Source organism: Diachasma alloeum, unplaced genomic scaffold (genome assembly GCF_001412515.2).
Source record: "Diachasma alloeum isolate Michigan unplaced genomic scaffold, Dall2.0 Dall_scaffold_00271, whole genome shotgun sequence".
Classification (NCBI taxonomy): domain Eukaryota; kingdom Metazoa; phylum Arthropoda; class Insecta; order Hymenoptera; family Braconidae; genus Diachasma; species Diachasma alloeum.
The window spans coordinates 1,611,349-1,635,763 of NW_021680410.1; the positions used below are offsets into that span (position 1 = coordinate 1,611,349).

The 24,415-nt window shown below is 36.0% G+C and overlaps 1 protein-coding gene across 1 annotated transcript in view; it reads left to right on the forward strand.

The window, feature by feature from the left end:
• The first annotated feature begins 3,749 nt into the window (after positions 1 to 3,749).
• Positions 3,750 to 24,415, forward strand: part of LOC107037805 — a 150,512-nt gene continuing 129,846 nt past the window's right edge. Inside the window, exon 1 of the mRNA XM_015256558.2 lies at positions 3,750 to 4,173. The gene's annotated coding sequence lies outside the window, so the exon portion shown is untranslated. The remainder of the gene's footprint in view (positions 4,174 to 24,415) is intronic.

Genomic DNA, 24,415 nt, shown 5'->3' on the forward strand with positions numbered 1-24,415 from the left:
GCTGTCATAAGTCACAATTTCGATTTGAATATTTCTACGCAAGTAAATTCTCCAATTATCTGCACCCCCTTCAATTCGAAAGTAAGACATTTCCTTATTGATACACGAAATAATGATGAGTCATGATGTTGATGTCTAGAATGACCCAAACTAGACATTAATGCAAATAGAATCAAAGAAACTCAATTTCATGTTGAAGATAATCGAGTGATTGGGCGAAATGTTGAAATATAAAAATTGATTGGAAAATATCAGATGAATTTTTTTTATTAAAAAAAATAATGATACGTCAATATAAACTCTAAATTAAGTATCCAAAATTCATCACTCAATTCTCGAATTTAATGATCTTACTCTATATAATTTGAGATAGAAAGTTGAAGAAAGGGCCAGAACGGTACAGAATCCCCTGGAAATTGCAATTTTCCGGTGAAGAATGTTCCAGAAGATTCTGCAATGCTCTGGAGATCTTTAGGAATTTCGCGATTAATTCTGAAGCTAATGCTTCAGAAAATCGTGGAAAGTTCTAGAAAGTTATTTAGTAACGGATTTTTTTTTCTCGTATACCTTTTCTTGTCTTTACGATTTGTTCCCTTCCCACCCCCAACTCCGTGTAGGGCATTCGCCGAAGAACAAGGGAAAACCTCTTTTGAGGAAAAAACCTGCGCAGGTACAGTCGTCTCTTGCGAGACTCCCGCTCGACAATGAAACCGTGAGATTTAGTTTTACAAATTTTGGAGCCCCAGCGGGGAAGCGGATCTCGGGTCTCCCGCATGCCAATCCTACACTCTACCCAGACGACCACCGCCGTTGGTTATTTAGTTATGGAATTTTCCAAAAGTTAGTTTTAGTTATGGAAAAATTCCAGACTGATACAGCAGTTTTCTGCGAGGGAATTCTTATATAGTAGTGAAATGCTAAAAAGAAGATAAGTCAATTTTGACTATTGACCAGCTTTCAATCAATATCTCGGAATCTAAGGGCGATAGCGACATTTTTGTTATAACCTTTTTTGTGGAGCCGATTGAGTGCTACAACAAATGTAATTACGAAAATTTCGCTATCTTCCTTAGATTCCGAGATATTGATTGAAAACTGGTCAATAGTCAAAATTGACTTATTTCCTTTTGCCACTTCGCTACTGACATTAATTTTGCGTGATTTCATCGGAATATTAGCGTGGAAATTTATAAAAACATCTCAGTTGATTTGAGAGTTTACTTACGATATCGTTTCATTCTGCTCTACGTGGTTCGATAATATTTCAGAATATTCTAGAATTTTCTTAGCTTTTTTATTTTGCGAGGTCGAAGGCGCGCTTCGCGCGCCTGGCAAATTGATAGATTTGATATGATTCATCACGCTATTGTTTAAGTTGATTGGAATCAGTATATTCTTCCACGTATACGAATTTCTCTAGTATTACTAAGGAAAAATTCGAGGGAAACGATGAAAAATTCTACTGAAAATCCATGATTTTTCTTTATTGCAAACGGATGGAAATTTCCATCGAGAATCGATAGGAGACACGGTGAAAGCTGTGAACACTTGCATTAAAAGCGAATGATTTTCCATAGAAATCCATCTTATTATATAAATATATGAACTTCTATTAGGGGAGGGTGAGGTAAAATGGACACTTTAGACTTTTTTAAAATTATTCATAACTCAGAAACAAATTGATCAGTTGAGCTCAGTTTAGGCTCGTCTCAAAGGGAAAGAATTGCTCTTTATATTGGAAGAAAAATTATTAAATTTTATCAACATTCCAACGCCTCATTAACATTTAAAAAAAGTCAACAGTGTCCGTTTAACCCCAACCTCCCCTAAAATACCTCGAAAAATTCATCGAAATCCGTGAAAACTTCAATTGAGAATCAATACATACTCCGTTAAAAATCAACACCAACATTATCACCAAAATCAGTATCATCATCATCATTTACGCGAGTTCTCTTTTAGACATTTAGAAACAAACGTGTAACATCTCCTTTTTATATAAGATTAGGATTTACCGTCTAAATGGCAATTTCAACATGAAAAAAAATGGACCGCGGGTAAGTTAACTTGAAGGTGGGCCACCGATCTGCTAGTCTTACTCTTTCCATTTCCCCAGAAATTCATGGAAGGTTCTAGAAGATTCAAGAAAGGTCTAGAACGGCACAGAATCCTCTGGAATATTCGCGAATTGTCTGGAAACTGCAATTTTCCGATGCAGAATTTTCTATTCTCAGTTTAGGCTCGTCACAAAGGGAAAGAATTGTTCTTTGTATTGAAAAAAAAATTATCAAATTTTATCAACATTCCAACCCCTCATTAACATTTAAAAAAAGTCAACAGTGTCCGTTTAACCCCAACCTCCCCTAAAATACCTCGAAAAATTCATCGAAATCCGTTTAAACTTCAATTGAGAATCACTACATACTCCGTTAAAAATCAACACCAACATTATCACCAAAATCAGTATCATCATCATCATTTACGCGAGTTCTCTTTTAGACATTTAGAAACAAACGTGTAACATCTCCTTTTTATATAAGATTAGGATTTACCGTCTAAATGGCAATTTCAACATGAAAAAAAATGGACCGCGGGTAAGTTAACTTGAAGGTGGGCCACCGATCTGCTAGTCTTACTCTTTCCATTTCCCCAGAAATTCATGGAAGGTTCTAGAAGATTCAAGAAAGGTCTAGAACGGCACAGAATCCTCTGGAATATTCGCGAATTGTCTGGAAACTGCAATTTTCCGATGCAGAATTTTCTATTCTCAGTTTAGGCTCGTCACAAAGGGAAAGAATTGTTCTTTGTATTGAAAAAAAAATTATCAAATTTTATCAACATTCCAACCCGTCATTAACATTTTAAGAAAAGTCAAAAGTGTCGGTTTTACCCCAACCTCCGCTCTATTAAATTTCCTCCTATCAAGTCTGTTGACTTCCCTCAAGTAAATCTGCTCCACCCCATCAAGTATCCCCCGTCGACCCCATAGTTCTCCAGCAGAGCTAATTTTTTCCTCAGCGCGCCGCAGACCACCAAACAAGCCAATCAATCCAAAAAAAAATTCATGCACCGCCTTAATCCCCTAATTATCCAAAAATATAAATACTTGTCGGTCCACGAGCGCTTCACACCAGTAGGTCGTGCTCCCAACGAGCGCAGCCACCGGCTGTCGTTCTATTCTCCTCGCAAAGTGCTTGCTTTATTACAGCATTATTACTCGGAGGACGAAACTATTAAAAGAGCATCTGCCGCAGCCTCACTGAATTTTTCCCCCATAACTCTCCCCAGCCCTGCAACTATAATCAAAACAACCCAGAGGCATGCCATTCAATGTCAGTCCGAGGCGATGGGGGGATTATCGATGTGGGGGGTTGTACTCACCTCTTCTCTCCATATCCCCCAGCAGCAAATCACCCACAAATAAAAGAGCCTCGGAAATTTTATTAAAATTAAAATTTCACGTGCTTTTGTCGGCGATGAAGATGCTTCAGGTGCAGAAATCAGGGGAAAAAACTGGAGGGCAAAAAAAAACGGATGGAGTGACCGATGAGGACAATGTACCCCCAACGGGCGCAGCACTGTGGGGGGAGAGGGGGCAAGGCTCTGAAGTCTCACGTCGGTGGACACAAGAGAGAAAGAGGCCGAGCCAATGGGCTTGAGCCTCAGGTGGGAGCGAGAGGGGGGAGATGACAGTCAGTTGCGATTCCGTGTTTGAGAGAAGGCGCGCGGTGGCCGCACTTGCCTCTGAGACACCGCGGATGCCTCACTGACGCGCGTGTTTCTCGTTGAGAATGTAAACAAAATTCTGTACGTGTATTCAGGCAATGTTTTTCCCCGCAATTCACCAGTGATTGCGTTCACTTTTTTTGTTATTGAAATTGTGAGAACAAAGGGCGGAGATTGCTCGGTGTAAATTGTTTGTATTTAGTTTAGTATTTTTTTTAAAACGGGAAGTGTGAGTTTCGAGGTGAGTGATTGCGGCGAATTAACGACTTGGTGGTGTTGATTTCAACAATTGGGGGGAAGAGATTAATTGTGGAGACAGCTATCACGTGGTGACGACAACGGGGCCGTTGTGGGCGATTCTCACGGAGTGTTTGGCGTGAATCTGTGCTATTGGATTGGAAATATCGGGCGGCGTGGGAAACAAGGGAGTTGGGGGCTCGATAATCGGTGAGTGTTGATTTTTTTTTGTTTCATTTGGAATGAATTCATCATTCATCAGCGGGTGATGGAGAAACAAATCGGGGAGGAGCGATCGGAGATTTATGGTTCGTGGGGTTGCTTCGGTTTGGGAAAACAAGAGATGAAAGTGCATTACCTTTTATCGTGACGGATTATTGAACACGATTTCTGGGATTTTTAGCTATTTTCATCTGATTTTTGCGCATAAATGGTGATTTAGTGAAATGGCGATTATTAATTAACCTAGTTCATCTCAGAAATGGATAACGACAAGATTTGATGAAAAATAATTTTTGTGCATTGAGAGATGATTAGGATCAGGGGATTTCCTTCTGTACCTCAGGTCAACAGCTTCTTATGGAAATGAAAGAATTATTGATTTAGGTGTTTACATTATTTTTATAATTTATTTACATGGTTTTATTTTTTTCTTTAGACAGTTTAGGCTCGTCACAAAGGGAAAGAATTGTTCTTTGTATTGGAAAAAATAATTATTAAATCTTATCAACATTTCAACCCCTCATTAACATTTAAAAAAAACTCCCCTATTTATTTTTATTAGACATTTTTGTGTATAAATAGTGATTAACCTGCTTCGTCTTAAAAATGGGTAACGAAAAACATTTCAGTAGCGAAGTGGTAAAACGGTATAAGTCATTTATTTTTGACTATTGGTCAGTTTTCAATGAATATCTCGGAATCTAAGGGAGATAGCAAATTTTGTGTTATGACCTTTTTTGTAGGGCCGATTGAGAGCTACAACAAATGTAATTATGAAAATTCCGCCATTTCTCTTAGATTCGGAAATATTCTTCAAAAACTCAATTGGGAGATGAGTCGACTTAAACCGTTTTACCACTTCGCTACTGATTTGATGAAAAATATTTTTTGTGCATTGAAAGATGGTTAGGATCAGGGGATTTCTTCTGTAGCTCAGGTCAACAGCTTCTTCTGGAAATGAAATAATTATTGATTTGGGTTTTTTCATCATTTTTACAATTTATTTACATGGTTTTATTTTTTTCGGCTATGTAGGATCATTTGTCTTTTCTGAGATTGAATCTTGAAGAAGTTGACACGCTTCTAAGGATTTTTATTTATTTTTATCCGAAATTTTTGTGCATAAATGGTGATTAACCTACTTTATCTTAGAAATGGGTAGTGAAAAAGATTCTCTGTGCATTGAGAGATGATTAGGATCACGGTTTTTTTATTTATCTAGTAGCTCGGGCTGACAGCTTTATCTTGACATAAAATTATTATGAAAATATCCTTTGGCGTGGGAACTGATTTGATTGAATTGATGTTTTTGTTTTCATTTGGAAACTAATTTATCATTCATCATCAGATAGAGAAACAAATCATGGAGGAGTGATTGAAGATTTATGATTCGTAGAGTTACTTCAGTTCGGGAAAACAACAGATGAAAGTGCATTACTAGACAAATTATTAAATACGATTTCTAGGATTTTTAGTTATTTTTATCAGATATTTTTGTGCATAAATGGTGATTAATTTACTTCATATCAAAAATGGACAACGAAAAACATTTGATGAAAAACATTTTTTGTGCATTGAGAGATGATTAGGATCAGAATTTTTTATTTATCTGTCTCAACATAAAATAATTATGGAAATAACCTTTGGCGTGGGAATTGATTTGATAGAATTGATTTTTTTGTTCTCATTCAAAAACTAATTCATCATTCATCGGATCAGATTCATCGGATGATGGAGAAACAAATCCTGGCGGAGTGATCGAAGATTTATGATTCACGGAGTTCCTTCGGTTCGGGAAAACAACAGATGAAAGTGTATTATTTCTTATCGTGACGGATTATTGAATAGGATTTCCATTGGCGCGTTAAATGAAGCCTGGTAGTTATCTGGATATTGTCGAGTCACTGACCTTCACTAATAACTAGAGTATTGCCGGTCGTTATTGTCAGTTGCTTTTGAAATCACTCGCACGTGTCCGCGTGACAGAGGGCATTGGTGCAATAATTTTGAGCTCAGCAGGAGTGAGGGACGGCTTTTCCAAATGTTGAAAATTTCCCCCCCTGTATTTCACCTGCAGCTTCTGCTCTCGTAGCCACAACTGTCTGAGATTCTTTACCTGAAAGAGGATCTAACGACTAGCGGTCTACCTTGGGGTGCGGCGATATAAGTGCCATTTTACGTGGTGCTCGTTAAGGTTTGACGATGATTAACGCGGTCTCTCTGTGTTTGTACCGGTGCGTACATAATGCAAGGTATGTGTATGGCGATTTAAAACCTCGATTCTCTGACTTGGTTTCAAATTAGGCGCATTCCCCTTGAAATAATGACATATGCTGGCGCTTCAATGTGGAGCGGTGCTTCCTCATTTTAGTACAGGTGGGTTCACTGGTGATGGATTATTCGGGGGGAACACGGGTTTACGAATTTTTAGGAAATCTCGGGGGGAGAGAATGCTTACGAGAGTTTTTCAAGATTCAACGGTCTTATTGTTGTGCTTTTTGAGGCTGCGTGGGAAAGTTTGTCCTTTCTGGCCGATTGAACCTTGGGGAAGTTGACTCTTTTAGGGGGTTTTAAGTATTTTTATCTGATATTCTGGTACATAAATTCACGGAGAGAAATTTTTGACAAAAATTATCCTACCGTTCTATAAAAGTGTATCATGAGGCATCGTTTCCTCATTTCTATCCCGAAATTTAGTAAAAATTAATATATGATTATCAAATTTTACTCTACGTTGGAGAAATTTTATCCTTCCAGTCCAGTAATTTTTATGTAGATAACAACGAAAATTCTAGAACAGTTGGTAAATTTGACCCTATCGGTACAGTAATTTTTACTCTACCGACACGGTAATTTTTATTTTTATTATGATAAAATTTCTCTAACGCAGAATAAAATTTCATCATCATATATAAATTTTTACTAAATTTTGGGATAGAAATGAGGAAACGACTCATGATACACTTTTATAGAATGGTAGGATAATTTTTATCAAAAATTTCTCTCCGTGTGGTGATTTCATCTAAAAAATGGATAGTGAAAAACATTTGATGAAAAATATTTTTTGGGCAGCTTCTTCTTGATATAAATTAATTACTAAACAAGGAAATCAAATGACTATTATCGTGACGCTTCTACAATAAGGACGCAATAATAATAATAATTATTATTATTACATTGACACTTCAATGTGGAGAGACGCTTCCTCATTGTAGTACAAGTGCATTCACTGTTGATGGATTTTTTTTAGGGGGGGGGGCACGGTTTTACGGATTTGTAGGAAATCTCGGGGGAGAGAATACTCATGGGAAACTTTTTCCAGATTTAAAGGTCTTATTGTTGGGGTATTTTTTAGAGTTAGTCACACGGCTCTTTCTTTGAGGCTGTATGGGAGCGGTTGTACTTTCTGGGATTGAACCTTGGGGAAGTTGACTCTTAGGGAGTTTTAGGTGTTTTTATCTGATATTTTTGTATATAAATGGTGATTAACCTACTTTATCACAAAAATGGATAGTGACAAATTAATAAAGAATATTTTTTGTGCATTGAGAGATGATTAGGATAAGGGGGGTTTTCATTCTCCTGTAGCTCAGGTCAACAGCTTCTTGAAATGAAATAATTGTTGATTTAGTTGCTTACATTATTTTGAAAATTTTATTTTTACAAGTTATTCACATAGTGTTATTTTTTCACGCTATGTAGGATCTTTTGTTCTCTCTATGATTGAACTTTGAAGCAGTTGACACTCTTTATAGTTATTTTAAGAGTTTTTAGTTATTTTTATCAGAATTTTTTTCGCACATGAATGGCGATTAACCTGCTTCATCTCGAAAATGGGCAATGGAAAACATTTTCTGTGCATTGAGAGATAAACGGGATCAGGGTTTTTTCCTTCATCTGTAGCTCAGGTCGACAATTCTGTCTTGGAATGAAATAATTATCGGTTTAGTTGCTTACAATATTTTTTAAATTATTATTTTTACACTATTTTTTACATAATTTGTACAAATTATTCACGTTGTTTCATTTTTTTCGGCTGTATACGATCATTTGTCTTTTCGACGATTAAAACTTGAGGAAGTCGACAGTCTTTCAAGGATTTTTAGTTATTTTTATCAGAAATTTTTGTGCATAAATGGTGATTAACCTACTTCATCTCAAAAATGGGCAATGGAAAACATTTTCTGTGCATTGAGAGATAAATGGGATCAGGGTTTTTCACTCATCTGCAGCTCAGGTAGACAGCTTTTTCTTGGAATAAAATAATTATTGATCGTATTGCCTGTCCGATGAAAACTTTCACTCAAAGCTCTCTCCTATTTTCAAGATTTCATTGTACATTATTCTGGAAAGTTATTCACACGGTTTCATTTTTGAGACTGTGTAGGCTCATTTCTCGTTTCTGGAATTGAACCTTGAGGAAGTTGGCACTCTTTCAAAGGTTTTTAGGAATTTTCATCAGATATTTTTGTACATAAACGGTGATTAACCTACTTCAACTCAGGAATTGAGCAATGAAAACCATTTTCTGTGTGAGAGATGAATAGGATCAGGGTTTATTCATTCATCTGCAGTTCACGTCGATAGCTTCTCCTCAGAATAAATGTTCGATATTGGATGGAAACCTCCTTTCGAAACTCTTCCCCATTTTCAAGAGTCTTTTGTACGTTATTTTTACAAGTTTTTCACACGGTTTAATTTTTGAAACTGAATAGAATCATTTGTCTTTTCTGGGATGAAACCTTCAGGAAGTTGACACTCTTTTAGAGGTTTTAATTTACTTTCATCAGATCTTCCTGTTTGTAAATAGTCATTAACCCACTTAATGTTGAAAATGATTAGAGAAAAATATTTTCTATTCAGTCGCAGATGGAAAACAATTACTCAAAGCTCATAGCCATTTGCACGTTCCTATTATCCAATATCTTCACAAATTATTCACACGATTCTTTCCGGGATTAAACCTAGAACCTGACACTGTTTTACTGTTTTCAGTCAATTTATTCAATATTGTGACACACGAAATGCTGATTACCCTGTTCCTTCCAAAAATAGATGATAAAAATCTTGTTTTTTCATCAACAGATGCATAAGATCAAGGTTTCTTCATTAATCTTCACCCCAGGTTGATACCTCTCTTTGAAAAAAATAATATTCGACACTCTTTTAGAGGTTTTAATTTACTTCCATCAGATCTTCTTGCTTGAAAATAGTCATTAACCCACTTTATGTCGAAAATGGTTAGTGGAAAATGTTTTCTATTCAATCGCAGATGGAACACAATTACTCAAACCCATAGCCATTTGCACGTTCCTATTATCCAATATCTTCACAAATTATTCACACGTTTCTTTCCGGGATTAAACCTAGAACCTGACACTGTTTTACTGTTTTCAGTCAATTTATTCAATATTGTGACACACGAAATGCTAATTACCCTGTTCCTTCCAAAAATAGATGATAAAAATCTTGTTTTTTCATCAACAGATGCATAAGATCAAGGTTTCTTCATTAATCTTCACCCCAGGTTGATACCTCTCTTTGAAAAAAATAATATTCGACACTCTTTTAGAGGTTTTAATTTACTTCCATCAGATCTTCTTGCTTGAAAATAGTCATTAACCCAGTTTATGTCAAAAATGGTTAGTGGAAAATGTTTTCTATTCAATCGCAGATGGAACACAATTACTCAAACCCATAGCCATTTGCACGTTCCTATTATCCAATATCTTCACAAATTATTCACACGATTCTTTCCGGGATTAAACCTAGAACCTGACACTGTTTTACTGTTTTCAGTCAATTTATTCAATATTGTGACACACGAAATGCTAATTACCCTGTTCCTTCCAAAAATAGATGATAAAAATCTTGTTTTTTCATCAACAGATGCATAAGATCAAGGTTTCTTCATTAATCTTCACCCCAGGTTGACTCCTCCTCCTGATAAAATAATATTCATCAATTCAGCCACATCTTCCCTCACAAACAATCCCTCACCGAAGGCCAATGAGAAATTCTAGAAACCGTTAATCGCACGAGATCCGTTGATTAGTGTTTCTCTTTTAACTAGAAATCACCAGCAAAAAAACTGCAGGACTGAACACTTTCCAGCCTTTTCCAGTGCACTTGGAAAGGTTGATCCGATTTCTTTTTAATTCGAGACCAACAAATATATGAAGAAACTTGCCAATGAATTAATCGCCACATCAATTTCATTGAATCAGCAAGTTAACTTAGTAACTGACCACGTCCGTGTGAATTACGATATCCCCATTATTCGAGGACGGACACAACTAAATTTTCGTTTTTCACCTCGTGTTTACCCACACGTGCTCGTGCTCGCCGAGACGTGAAGCCAGGTCGCACGCCCTATTTACACTCGATCTCTAGTGCCTCACAATTGGGCACACATGTACACCCCAATGGATGTTAATCGAATAGCATTATATCTCGTATCGTGACTGCATTCCACTCGCCAGTGAAATTAAACAAGTGGGAAATTGCTCTTGTATTGCAGTATAGTTATTTTTGCCAATAAATTATTAATATGCTTACGAGTGGTTGGTTTGCAAATCATTTCCTTCTATCGCGTATAATTAACGGTTGATTTCATTTTATTGAATTAAATGAGATTTCTTTTTAAATAATTTTATCAGATTTTCAACTTAGTTGAATGTTATCATCGTTATTTTTGTTAATGTTAATAGACAAATTTTATTTATACATACTTGAATGAATTTGAAACATCACATTTGAAGAAACCATTAGAAAGCTCACTTTCAGGAAATTCATGAAAAATTCGGAATTTTTAACAATTATCATAAAAATCAAATCAACCATTATAGCTATCGTAATCATCTTTCAACTTTGACTTAATGGCATTAAAACAAACATTTTAAGCTATGATTGAATTCATTTGAAGCATGATATTCAAAGATATCACCGGAATTCTGATTTTCAAAAAATACAATATTTGTGCTAATTTTCAAATACATCAAAATAACGATTATTGCTATCGCCTTCATCTTCGAACTCGGTCGAAAGAACATCCAAACAAATTTTTTAAGCCATCATTCAATCAATTGGAACATTTTTTTAGTTATCGTGGGACAACCGATTTTTGAAAAAATTCGAAAATTAAACAAACTAATCGATGAATTGAATTTTAATTAATGGCGATTGATAGGGCTCAATAATACTTGCATTTGAAAAGAAACGATTTAATTCTATCCATTCATTGGTGAACAATTGAAGAAAAACTTTGTTAGATACGTACACTGTTAAAAATTATCTACTGGAATTTCCGGTGTGGGTCTTGGAAATTTTTAACACGTAACATGTCCACTGAAATTTCAAGGAATTTTGTCACTGAAAATTCATAATTTCATGTAAACATCCATGGGAACTTTAAATTTTAGTTCTATTACAGTAGACTCTCGTTATAGTCGCACTCACGGGGCTGTAGGGGCAGCCGATTCTGAGAATGGGACTGTATTTCTCTTCCCCCACCAGGCGCTCACGGTAAGCCTAAATTCCGGGAATCGGGAGCGATAAGAAAATAAGATTTACTCCAATTATTTTTCTCTTCAATTTGCATTGAACATTTTTATTAAATATAAAAATCATTTTCATTAAACACTTTTATTAAATTAACAAAATGAATTGCGTTGAACACTTTTAGTAAATTAATGAAATGAATAGAAATATTAATAACATCGCATTGTTCAATACACTCCAAAATTTATTCACTTCATTCAAATAAAAAGCAGGATTATGCACCACTGCAAAGACCCTCTCTTCGTGACAGTCAAGAGTGAACTGAATTTCTCTCTCGCAAATTCATTTTTCCTAAATTTTATTTCCCGAATTTCTTAGAAATGCAAAACAAAGCCCATTCCGAGAAAACAGGGGCATTTAAATCCACACCTCGGAGGTGGTACGGAGTGGGGGAAGCGCTCGAGCTCGAAAAAATCGATATGAGGGGAAATGCGACTACAACGAATGCGACTATAACGAGAGTCTACTGTATTCCAGAAAAATTGATGAAAAATCAGCAAAATTCAGAGAAATCTCTCCCTGAATTCCAGATTTCTTTAAATTTTCAGGGAATTCCTTCAAAAATTCCTTGAATTAGAAGAATTTTAAAGGATTTCTCGGAAAATTTCAAGGGATTTGACAGTAAGTATCCATTTTCACTTCATTCTTATAAATTAAAGAATTTCCGTCTCGCTATCGCAAAAAAAATTGGAAATTTACTTAAAATTTCAGAGAAACTTGAAATTCCACTGACTTTATCTCCCTTTTTTTTCGGAAAATTCAACCAAATTTTTTTTAACAGTGTTCACATATACACACGCACACACACTTTTTCGGACCTTTTGGTTCATACTAGGTCGATATAACCCAAAAAATCCAAAACTTAAAATTGAACAATTACAAAGCTTCCATTCGGCAGCAAAAATAAGGTGACTCAAGATTTAATCATTTTTCATTATTACGAGAAAGGGAAAAATCCCAATAGAATTGAGACTGAGTGAGATACGGTGATATTAAAAGGATTAAATGTAACGCACCTCTCTCGTGCCGTCACGTATACGGTATTCTCGATTTCTCGGCATCTTTTTGTGCCATATTGAGAAACTCATAGCATTTCGCAGAAATGTCCACATGTTGCCTTGCACTTGTCGTCCTTCTCATCACACTTATCATTTGATCTCGACATTTGTTCGTTTTTCATTCGCTCTAGGGGGAGGGGGGGAGGGGGGGTGATGAGGGTAAAAGGGACACAGGCAGTCAACAGTTGATTGGCTGAATTAATTAAGCAAAGTGGTGGTGGGGTAAAATTGAAAAGCCATTTTTACAGAGGTACAACACCCTCCTCTCGGCATTCGACCAGTATGTACGATCGATCCTCGTGACCATAAATTTCGAAACTCGAACGTTCCAACTGTAAGACGCTATTCAAGCCACTATATATACTCTCACCCGGTTCGGTATTTAGTTATGGCCGTGGCAAGGCTCGTTATAGGGTTTTCTCGTTTTGCTGAACGTTAAGGCGGGTACATACATACACACTAACCACTGCCAGTTCCACCATCGACCAGATTACGTGCATTCCACTGTACTCGACGCATAGATAAATCGATCGAGGTGCGACATAGTCCCAGTTTTATTTATTTATTTTTTTGTCATTATCTCTTTATGCGGAATATTCTGGGATTGGCTTGATACGTTGATTCATATTTTGTTAGGAGAGGGAGCAATCCCTCTTTATCTTGATGAAGAGCTACACGGAGAGAATAATTCAATAAAAATTGCCGGGAAAAAACGTAAAAATAACGTTTCGAAACGAAATCCGCGAGCGAAGTACAATTCAGTAAAAAAATGTGAGTTGGAACTGAAATTGTACGAATCTCCATGTAAATTCTACGATTTGTTCCGTAAAAATTAACGCCGTGGCTATTCGCACTACCACACGGAGCGTGTCACGCAGAAATTCATTTAAGGCCCGAGTGCAGGAGCGGGTGTCGAAATACAGTGCAGATGATTCTAAGGATGATTTTCCAACCTGGGAGACTCCTAGACCCCACTGGACAATGTTGTCACAACTCTGGTTTTGAACTCTACTTCCAAAGAAATCGAACATCACACACTGATAGAACGGATTAGTTATTGTTAACGAATGGATTTTGGTTGGAGGTTAGGGTCTATTCGGTCTCACCAAATGTTCATTCGTTAATAGTTAACGAATGTATATTTGAGGAGCTTTGTTTGACTTGACTTTCAAAGACATTTTTCGACCGGTATATTGAACATCTATATTATCCCTTGGGCTATTTTACTCGGTCAACCTTAGATGTTTTTAAGGCATAAATTACTTGGAAAGCGGGATGCTATATGCTATCCATCGACTTTCCGGACCTCTATATGAGGGAAATAATTGAATAATTATCAATGCACAAATTAAAAAATTCGGAGGTACACGGGCTCGAACACAAGTGGGGTATGATCCCACATCTTCTGTGGGAATTTATGCCTTAAAAACATCCAAGGTTGACCGAGTAAAATAGCCCAAGGGATAATATAGATGACTTGACTTTCGCCATTCAAGTGAACCATTCGTTAGCTATTAAAGAATATTCATTTGGTCATATTCAACTCTACCATTTGTTAATAGTTAACGAATCTCATTTGGAATAAATGAATCATTCTATCAGTGCATCCAACTGAATCTTCAGTGGATTGAAAATTCAGGGTAATTGTTGCTTGAATTTTCAAATTAGTTGATAATTTTCATTATTATGTGAACCGGAAAATTGCAATTCCATTGAATACTCTAGAATTCAACTGATTTTTCACTAACAAAATACATGAAAATTTCGTGGGAATGAGTGATTCTTAAAAATTACAACAATTTTTAATTGAAGTTTCAGGAGTACTTTCCTAATAGTGTACCGAAACAAATTTAAAATTTGATTCATTTTCAACCGATTTTTCACTCCTGCCAAATTAAATTATTTTTATTCTACCACTTTCTACAACACCGATTCACAATTTCGTCATTGTTCAGGGCAAACTTTGAGTCTAGCAGTTATGGTGCTCGATCACTCTATTCCCATAGTAAAAAATAATTTTATATTTCCTTCGTGTAAGTGTTCTCATATATTTGATCCAGAAAAATCAATGGAAAATTGAATAAAATACTCGCCCACCATATTAATTTCAATGATCGGAAGTGTATAATCCAATGATTGAAATATTTCAGACAAAAATATTGTTTACGACCCGATGAACTCGGCTAGGTCCACTCTCTTAATGCCCCCCCGCTTCCCCTTTTCCCATAACTTTTGTTTTTACTCTTGCCCCGGGACAACCCCCTGGCCATAATCCTCCGATTGCTGAAGTCGCCACGACCCACAGCCGCACGCATACGACTGTTGGCCATTTACGAGCCGACGAGTAGGAGTTTGCGTCGTATAATATTCGCATATTAACGGCTAATTAATGTGACCTGTCTCTAAACGACCGATTAACCTACTAATTAAACTTCCATGAAAAACCGAGGAATGCATATAATCCATTTACATCGTTTCTTTCTTTTTCATCTTCATAAATGTTTATTATTGTAAACAGTGGTGGGTAAAAATCGTAAAATTTATGGCTCTCACGATCTGGCGTAGTTAAACGTAGGAATTATAGCTGATTACACTAATGGTCTAATCGAATTTCATGAGATTTAATGGGTTTGCGTATGTTGATGTATCAAGGCAATCAATGGTACTGCACTAAACCGAGGAAAGCGTAAACTTTCAAATGGTAATGAGCTGTATCAATTGCCCGGTCAATTGGTTATGCCGAATTATTCCAGGGGGGGAAAACTCTTCTGGCAGAAGCCAAAGTTTTACGATCCCCTTGCGGGGGCCATTCGAAACCTACAGGATATTGCTGAAGCCGTGTTTATTGTAAAATGTAGCCTCAAACTTTTCACTCAAGCGATAACGGTCCCCCACGAATCAATACTATACGAAACGTTTATGATTAACGCGTGGAACCCTTTCGAGACATTTCCCACACCGCCTTTCGCATTATACTGTACTTTCTCGAGTGAGCAAGGTGTTTCGTATTGATACACGAGAGAAAGAGAGATGAGAGAATCATGAAAATACGAAAAGGTGATTTTGTTGCGTCTTGGGAACGTTGGCTGTGCGTGGGAAACAAAAGCCTGGGTTTTCAAGTATTTACAGAGGTGATGATGTTGGTCGAACAGTGGGTTTTCTGGGTGTCGACATTTTTCACTTTCTAATGGGTAAACAATAAATATTAAAAGTTATGGACGAAAGCGTTGTCAATTGATTTGTAAAAAAGGGAGATGCATAAACCTGATTCAAGTACATTTTATACTGGATTGATTGATTGATTACTTTTATTACTGTACATTATGTTGTACAAAGTACACAATGACATTTGTCGTGCAGCGATTGACAGAGTAAATAAACAGAAAAATTCAGTAATACTGTAAATAGCACACACACACTGCAAGATTTCCAAAAATTATCAGCCTAGCAAAGCACAGGGTAGCGAATGGGGGATGGGTGTTTCAATTCGAGGATGATTATTTCGTATCAGCCCGCGTTGTGCCAAGTGCTCTCAAGTGTAATATAAGGGTCAGACACTATAAGTATGAGAATATAAGGGTCCAAAAGTGGACGTCAAAAACTGAGGGCCTGAATGAAAATGTGAAGGAATGAGGGTCAGAATATTAAGGTTAAACAAAGAGGGTCAGAATATTAGGATCGAAAAATTAGGGTCAGAATATAAAAGTAAAAAGAGTGGGCGTCAGGCAATGAGGGTCATATAAGGGTTAAAACGGTGATCAAGCATAATATATAACTTCTATTTAGACCCTCATTGCCTGACACCCACTTTTTTTACTTTTATATTCTGACCCTAATATTCTGACATTTTTTAACCTCCACTTTTTGACCCTTATATTCTGACACTTAGTGCCTGACCCTTATATTACACTTAAGAGGGTTTGCTACAACCCGGCCTGATACAAAACAATCGTCTTCGAATTGAAATACACATCCCCCAATTGAGTATAAAATATACTTGATTCAAGTATATTTTATACTCAATTCAGGTTTTTTTTTTCGTGATGGAAATTGAAATTCAACGAGGTGTAGGGGAACGGAGGGAATCAGTATAACATGGACCATATTCCAACAATTACAAGTGTCTAAGGGGAGGAATGAAAATGAAAAGTTGGAGGGACACGAGGTGATTTTATGCGTGCTCTCCCGATTTTGCTCTTTCGTTCCTCCCGTTGGCTATTTGTAATTATTTAAATATGGCCCATGTTATCCTGACTCTCAGTTTCTCTATATTTCTTTGAGTTTGAATTGCCATTTTTTGTTTCTCCTTTTTAAATGAGTCAATTTACAACTTTTTTAGTTTCCATTATTTTTTTTATTTCACGCTTTTTGAATGATTTCACTTACAATTTTTTCATTATATGTTTTTGATTATCATTTTTTTATATTCCCACATTTTTGAAGTGGCAATTTTTCTATTTCTTTTCAGTTGTCCCTTATTTCAGATATTACTCGGTCATTTTTCAAATTTCCGCGTTACTAACATTCCGGTTATTCTCATTTGCAATTTTTCTATTATTTCCACCGGAAATTTTAACCAGTTTAAGCTGACGGAATCGATACATTCCGGTAAAAGTTCATTTCTTTGGATAAACTGGAGCTAAATGTATTGATGGCATTCCTATTCCAATCAAATTAATAATATTTCGGAGATAAGGAAATGCATCAGAAAGTACTATCCCACCGAAATTAATGCTAAACAATTCAAAGATAAAACATTGCTTTAACGATTCATTGACAATTCAAGAGTATATCTGCCTGAATTTGCCTAATCCTATTAATTTCCATGGAATAATTGAACTGAAATTAACATTTTCCACTGAATTTTCCGTAAATTTGGAGTTTCCAAAAACGAAGTTTCTTGAAATTGCAGTGGAACTATAATGATGTGATAGAAAAATCCAACAAGTCCACCGAAAATTTTTTGAAATCGGCGGACACTTCGCATGTTCGGCACAAAAAAAAATCCTGTTTTAAAAAAAATTTTAACAAACGATTTTTTTGGGACAAGTAAGATTTTTTTTTATTAAGCATTTCTGATTCCATGTGAACTGTTTACAGATGATGTGGTAGCTTAGAACTATTAACAATACAAATTTTTCTACAAATTTTGATAGAACATTTGACAAGAAACTCGTTAATTATAACAAGACAGTTTTTATCTAGTCTAATTAGGTATAATCACATCGTCGCTATGCAAATGCGGTTCACTGTTAGAAATTTCTTGAAATGTCAGTCACAATGTCATCTGAATTTTCAATGTTGTGATTTTGAATTCAATTTCAATTGAAAACGTTTACTAAATTTCTCATTCATCTTGAAAATTCAAGAAAATTAGGTTTTTCATGTTAAACGATCATTGATGTTTCAATGAAAGTTTGAATCTTCAAATTCATCCTGAAAACTGAACATCACATACAATTCAATTTTCAATAGATTGAAAATTCAGAGAAGTTATCGTCTGAATTTTCAAAATTCTCAAGGTTTTTCAGTGCCATATGGATCTGAAAATCGAGAATTACTTGAATATTTTAAAAATTAACTGATTCGTCAATGAAGATTACAGAAATTTCACGTAACTTTGTCGTTGTTAAAAATTTCAAGCCTTTCCACTTGAAATTTCAAGTGTAATTTTCAAACAGTGGTTACGAAGAAGAAAACATCGATCACGTCCTGTGGCAATGCCCGCCGTACAATGATTCCAGACAAATCATGTTTCAAAAACTTATGAACCAAAAATTTTCTCCACCATATCATGCACGAGACGAGTAAGACTTGTTTGAGAACTCTGCTGTTTTTCTCTCAGCGAAGAGTCAGTATAACGGCTCGATCTGCGAAAACTGGATAAGTTTTCTAGGAACAATGGGATATGTAAGTGCCGAATGGTAGGAGCGCATCTTTCCGCTGGCAACCCAAACACAATGCCTAATTTTTATGACTCGCGCGGGAAAGGAGAGAACTTAGAATGTATACACAGCCAGTGTTGTGAGCCGCTTTCACGTCGCCATATCGAATGGGATATGCAGCACAGCCATCATCAAGTAGAATGCGTACAATCTCTGGGAGGGTGGGGTTTTAATTCAAAACAAAGAGCATAGTTTTCCGAAATATCGTATCAGAGTAACAGTGCTAAGGAGAGAATTGCTGAGGAATTGCTGAATTTGAGGGTATGAACGAAAGTTGAATGGGTCACGTGGAGAATTATTCAGGACAGAATGGAATCGAGGAAGTCACCGGGCGAACGTTAACCCGGCGAGACCTTATGCTCCGTTAGATAGTCAACAATTAGATACCGAGCGCCAACATCTACAAGTCGTTGGTAATATTATACTTGCATTATCACGAGTTAGGGGGTTTCAATGACCGTAGGTACAGCCGATGATGCTGATTATAATTGAGGTTCCGCGAGAAATGCAATATATTATCGTGATTTTTTGGATGAAATTTCAGGGAATTGTTCGAAATGATTGTCAATGCATGGAGAGAAATGTTGGGTAAAGATTACCTGGAAAATTGTGGCAAATTTTACTGTAGGAAAAGCAGTTGTGGAGCGAAACGTGATTCAATTAAACAATAATAAAAACATCTATAAATGTAAAAATTATCCTCCTGTACAATGAAATTTCCCACACCGGTAGGATATTTAAAAAAATCATTCTCCGTTCCAGAAGAATTGTACGCAATATCATATTGAGCAATCATTCACGTTCATTGGGATAATTTTTAATAGTATGCAGGGTGCATTTTAGTTTTGGCACAAATTACTCTCATGTTCAGTAAGTTTTCCCGAACGAGCGGAGAAAAATTCACTGTTAATTTCTTGAATATTCAAGTACCTTTTGATTTCTAGGTCCGCACGGTACTGAAAAACATTGAAAATTTTGAAAATTCAGAGAACAACTTTTATGAATTCTTAATCCCTTGAAAAATGAATAATATGTGGTGATCAATTTTCACACTGAGTTTGGAAATTCAACATTTCATTGAAAAATCAATGATTGTTTAACATAAAAACCCAATTTTCTTGAATTTTTAAGATGAATGAGAAATTTTATGAACTTTTTCATTTTAAATTGAATTCAAACTCACAACATCGAAAATTCAGGTGACGCTGTGATGGAAATTTCTAATAGTCTAAGGTGAAAAAGTAGTGAAAATCGAGTTAGCTCCACGATTACTTGACTTATCCGGTAATTTTTCCCCGTGTAAAACAAGAACAAGGTGATTTGACGATTATTCTAATGAGATACACGTGTTAGAACGTTTAGAAAATCACCACGACATCAATCTTCACTTCCTTCTGACATTTACCGCACGTATTTTCAAAGGAAATGGATAAATCTCAACAAATTCAGTAGCGAAGCCGTAAAACGCTTCACGTTGATTTCGCCTATTGGCCAGTTCTCACCGAATATCTCGGAAACTAAGGCCAGTAGCAAAATTTTTGTTAATACCTTTTTTGTAGAACAAATCAAGAGCTACAAAAAAGGTTATTACGAAAATTTCGTTATCTCCCTTAGATTTCGAGATATTCCTGGAAAACTCAGCTAAGGGCTAAATAGACTTACAAATAAAACGTTTTACCGCTTCGCTACTGAATTAGTAATTAATAATTGATAATAAACCTCGGTAACAGTTTTAGGATGGCCTAAAATGCTTGGTGGCAACTGAAATGTCGAAATAAAATGAATAACTTACTCCCCACCCCAGCGCGACTAAATTTTAATTTCTTTCTCAAACAAAATATTTATTTCCACCGATGATGTTTAATTTTCTAGAGTTTTTTGTGCAAACATAAATCAAGAACTCCTAATATATCATCAATAATAGCATCACTTAATCTCCCCTCATTCCCCTAGTAAAATTGATTGATGAAGTTCTCCGCCATTTCTAAAACCGACATCAGCCAGTATATGAAAAAAAAAAGTGATAAATCATTCATGAGAAAGCCATATGGGCGGTATAACACGCTCAAGGTTATGTTCTGGATTATGATTCCCTGCCTCTATCTCGTCCAGCATCTGGAAAAAAACCATTTTAATTATCTAGGAATGTGTGCACATGGTAAAGCGAATTTATGATGCAAGCGCAAGAGCATACCCAATGAAGCGGTGCAGGTAATTGGGATGATGATATAATTAACCTTGTTGTGAGATATATTCAGTGAGATACCTGCCGCCATGCTGTCTGTATCAACAGATATATTCCCTCAGCTCACCTTTCCACGTGTATGTGCCGGAAATAATCGCAGAATTGTACTGATAGTGGATCTGATCATATCATTGGTATTACGGTACATCGCCAGCGAGTCAGCAATGATGTACAGCAAGGAAGAATAAGGAGGAAATTGCTTTCGTCACAACTTAGTCAATATATTTTTGGTAACAGATTAGCAATTTGCTAACAAATGGCATTTTTATGACGATGGGTTGTTAAAGTAGCTCTACCCTTACGATAAATTCAAAGATGATTGAAAACTGTAAAAAACTTCCTGAAAACTTGATTAGATTCGGAATCATTTTTTTTTCTCAATTTAATTATCGTTTTGGTTTTTCAAAAAGAAATGTTTAAAAATCAGGATTTAACCCGGTGTCTTATGCGAAAATCAACATTTCCATTGTAATCAGAGATTAAAATCTGAATTTGTTTTTCCATTAGATGTGAAAAAATCAAGAATTTCTTTGACACCTTGTAAAAAATGATGCACCGTTTTGCATACAAGTTCTACTATTTATTTACAAGGAGAAAATTTTTGAAACAATATTAATATTTTGGGAAATTTAAATTAGATAAAACTGACTGGGTATGATTTTTTAAAAAAATTTCCCATGCACTTTGGTTGAGAAATCCGAAAACTGAAAATGTCCAAAACTGCAGCGTAGCCCGGCCGAAGGGTAGAGCTACTTTAATTGAAGTCATGATTCATTGAATTCAACTTTGCCCCAACGTTACAATTTTTGGCCTTTCTCTAAATATTGGTTTTTCAAAGTAAATTTTTTGTCAACAGCAGGTGATGCAATCAATCTGATGATCGAACTCGGTGAAGATGGCATTGGGAGCAGTAATAGGATATCAATCATAATTACCGTTAAATTGTGTTGTCAATTTTTAACATAAATCTTAAAATTTTTAATATTAAATTCACCATCAATTTGTACATTTAAATTTCGAAATATTCTATCAACCAATAATTTAGGTAGGAAGATTGACGATTATTTGGATAATTGAAAATCAAATACCTCAATTTAGAATTAGCTTGTTAACTAAAAAATTACATTTCAATATTATCAAATATTTTATTCACCATCAATAAGAATAATGTAGTTGATGAATTTTATAATATTTTGAATTTGTTAAATATCGTTAAACTTTGAACAATATAAGGAGATAATTCCTTTTTAATATTGTCAAAATCTAGTATTATTGCCCATCCCTGATTGGGAGGAATACTTCAGATCACAATTGGATTCATTAAAATTATTATTTTTCCAGTTATCGAAAAACGATCAGTCACATACACACTTACATAGATTCATGCATTCGGACAAGTCTAAAAATAGCGTATTCGAACCCCTGAGGGCAAAATTCAGTAGCGAAACGGCAATGGTATATTTCGATAGACTGAGAGAAAAATAAACAAGTTCTTAAACAAGTCTTGTATAGGCCAACAAAATTGTTAGTTGAAAATTATCAAGAAAATAATTGTTTGGTTCGAATATGAACGCCTCAAACATGAATAATTCAGTAGTGAAGCGGTAAACCGGGTCGATTTTGAGTATTGGCCAGTTTTTGACGAATAACTCGGAATTTAAAAGAGATAGCAAAATTTTTGCCATGACCTTTTTTGTAGAGCCAATTGAGGATTATAAAAAAGTTTGTGAGAAAAATTCCGCTATCTCTCTTAGATTCCGAGATATTAATCAAAAACTGGCCACAAGTAAAAACCGACTTGACCCGATTTACCGCTTTACTACTGAATTGCTCTGCTTTCAATAACAATGAAATATGTGGCTCAAAAGGCGAATCATCCATACAAGACGGTGCCTTTTCAGGATAAAAATATCTTTTACAGAAAGAAGTTTATCAAGAAATATATCCCTAAGTTACAAGATTTCTGTCAAATCATTACTATTCTTTCATTTAAGAATTCATTTTTTGTCTGTGATTATTGAATAACTGAAACGACAAACTACTGTCCCTCGTTTCATGTAAAACGAGCATTCACCGGCAGCAAAATGCGAATGGGAGCACCGAATAACGAAGAAGTAGTGCTAGAAATTACATTTTTTGCGAAGTGGTAAAACGGTTTAAGTCGATTCATCTCCCAGTTGAGTTTTTGAGGAATACTTCCGAATCTAAGGGAAATAGCGAAATTATCGTGATTACATTTGTTGTAGCTCTAAATCGGCTCTACAAAAAAGGTTATAACAAAAATTTTGGTATCTCCCGTGGATTCCGAGATATTCATTGAAAACTGACGCACACTTCGCATGTTTGGCACAAAAAAAATCCTTTTTTGATCATTTTTCACAAACAATTTTTTCGTCACAAGTAAGACTTGTTTGAGAGCTCTGCTGTTTTCTCTCAATGTAAGATACTTTTTCTCGTCAACTTTCGGGCCATTTTCTCCACACACGCCAAGACTCACTTCTCAAAAAACTTTTTTCCTCCTCAGTGAACCCATTTCTTATAGAAAGTTTTCTCATGCATTCGCACTCTCGACTCTCCTCGGACCCAGAATTAATGAAAAAGGGATCACACGAGCAATAAAAATGAAAAACACCTGTGTAAATTGTTTTTTGCATTGACGATTCTCAGTAATAAATCATTGGATAAGGCGCTCTCTTGGGTATTTGCGGATGAATTTTTATACGCGTAAAAATTGACTTTACGATGGTACAAACGAGGATTTATTCACAGGTTGTATCAATAACTCACTGCCTCGTGTGCAGGAGGCTCCTTCGCTAGACCGATAGAAAGGTATTTACCTAATTGCGCAAAGACGCATGACTGGTGCTGGCGGTATAAATTGTTGGTCGTGTTATCATCGGTGTCACACACATGCCCTACCCTGGCCTTATTCCAATACCACCGGTGGAGGATATTATTCTTCGTATTCTTGGGTATTAAGTCACTCTGGGTACACAACATACCAGTGATATTTGTCGAATAATGGGTTTGAAATTTCGTTTCTCGGCGGGATGATGAAATCGTGACAGGTGAAATTATGATTTTACAATAACACGCGTGTGATAAAATATTCGTTGATCGTCATGATGACCGCCCGAGTCGAGGATTTGGTTCTGATTGGACGTACACAGGTCTTTCAAGATCTCTCCAGACCTAGATGGACCTGGTAAGTCCTAATCAGTTCTGCGACGTACTTTTCCAGAGACCATTCGAATCCTCAGTTCTTTTCGGTCCTGAGAAGTCCTCCTCGATGCTACCGAGAACGCGTGATTTTACGAGCGGGTGAAGGGGAAGGCATGTATGCGGAGGGTTGAAATTTGTAGCCAACGAGGAGACAGGGTTGCAGAATATATTTTAGCCACCCTCATCTCCCCGTTTGCAGG